We start from the raw sequence: 2,014 nt of genomic DNA, 5'->3' as shown, positions 1-2,014 counted from the left end.
TTAAAACGGCATTATGCTAGAGTACAATATTATGGAGTGGAATTTTGAGGACTATGCTCTCACGTGGAGGCCAAGACAAGGCACAGTGATATCATCAATGCCTTCAAGAAGAGTCCAGAAGCCTAGGTCCATAGTTAATATTTTTAGCTTTTTTCTTATAATTTCAAAAAGTATAAAAAAGTTTAAATCCCAGGAACACAATAATTACATACGGAAAAATAAATACGTTTTTAATCCATAATCTATAAAAAAAAATATTATATATATATATATATATATATATATATATATATATATATATATTGTGTAAAGGGGTTAGCTCGGTAGAGGGGTGTGTGACCTCCTGAGTGGGTTCACTACACACTGATTTACACAGAGAGGCAGCCGTGGGTGGTTGAAAAAAAAGGGTTATGGTTTATTCTTCCATATTGCTGGAAACAAGTGCAAGCACCAAAACAGCATAAACAAAATAAAACATAAAATAAACCCTGGCCACTTGGGCAGTCTACCTTCACAACACAGGAACCTACCTATGGAGTCAGGCACAGCCTACTGCTGGGCAGACACTGCTGGTCTTCCAGCAGAAAACAATAGTCTTTTTGGTTTTCTTATCACACAGCAAAGACATTAACAACCACTTCACCTTCAGAAGTCTTCCTCAGCTCACTGCTCTCCTCAACTCAACAAGCCTCAGGATGCAGTTTTGAGTAGTAATCCTCTGGACAATTTATAGAGGCCTTAATTCCCTCATTCTGAACAGCTGAAGCTATCCAACGTCCTTAAACCTTTCTGGCTACCTCTGCAGCCGACACCTGATAGTAATTGGTGAATTTTCTAAACAAGGCAGAAATGTATCTCCCGTCTGTGACAACACCCCCAGATTTACCTGGCTTCCTCTCACTATATATATATATATAAAGTTTGCATGTGCTCAAATATACTTATCAGCAATCTTTTCTATAGCTCGACTGTTGAAATGTGTTTGAAAGTGTTAAAACTCACCAATCACGATGAGCTGCTGTTGTGGTTGTTCCTGAGTGCAAAGTTAAAAGCGCTGCTTTGTGGTAGTTCTACTAGCTGTTGATGAACGTTCCTCTTCTCTCTTGTAGAGATGTCGGAATGACCACAAGCTGAGAATAAAAATAAATAAATATGAAAATCAAAAGCAACCCAACAAAAACTCCAGCCTGGGAGACGTGCAAAAAAAATAAAATAATTGTCCTAATTAAAAAGACAACATCTATAATTATTTGATCCCCTGCAGATTTTGTAAGTTTTCCCACTTACAAAGAAATGAAGGGTCTATAACTTTTTATCATAGATTAGAGACATAGAGACAGAATATCAACCAAAAATCCACGCGGATATATTAATCCTCAAAATTAGCGTGAACGCACAGGATGTACGGAGATATAAGCAAGAGTTCCCATTTATTTGGAAAGATACCGAGATAAAATATTTGGGAGTCAATATTACATCATCCCCTGACCTAATTTACCTGCAGAATTATATACCATTATTAAATGATATTAAAAAAGATTTAAAGAGAATTGCATTGAGACAAAGATCCCTACTAGGGAGAATAAATTGTTTTAAAATGTTTACACTCCCTAAGATATTATATATAATGCAAATGTTACCAATCGCATTACCGGGTGTTTATTTTAAAATACTAAAACAGTTACTAAATAGGTTTATATGGCGGAACAAAAAAAGTGCGCATAAGTATGGAGGTGTTAATTAGAGATAAGGAACATGGTGGTTTGGGGGTACCGGATATTTACACATATTATAGGGCTATTCACATGGCACGGGTGATCGATTGGGTCAGAGATAACAAAGAGAAAAGGTGGGTGAGAATAGAAAGTTGCTCAAATAAGTCACGGTTAGGAAAAGAGATTTGGATACCGCCACATTTTAGACAAATAAATCCGCACATGCACAAAATCACATTGGCATCCACGTCTATATGGGATAGGGCACATAAAAACATAGATGGGGCTATAACTCCCCA

The 2,014-nt window shown here is 36.7% G+C and overlaps 1 pseudogene; it reads left to right on the top strand.

The window, feature by feature from the left end:
- Positions 1-931: 931 nt before the first annotated feature.
- Positions 932-1,135, top strand: LOC120912565 (annotated as a pseudogene).
- Positions 1,136-2,014: the final 879 nt, after the last annotated feature.

This window comes from Rana temporaria, chromosome 8 (genome assembly GCF_905171775.1).
Source record: "Rana temporaria chromosome 8, aRanTem1.1, whole genome shotgun sequence".
Taxonomy (NCBI): domain Eukaryota; kingdom Metazoa; phylum Chordata; class Amphibia; order Anura; family Ranidae; genus Rana; species Rana temporaria.
Note: the sequence above shows the minus strand (reverse complement) of the source record. Positions and strands in the feature narration are given on the sequence as shown.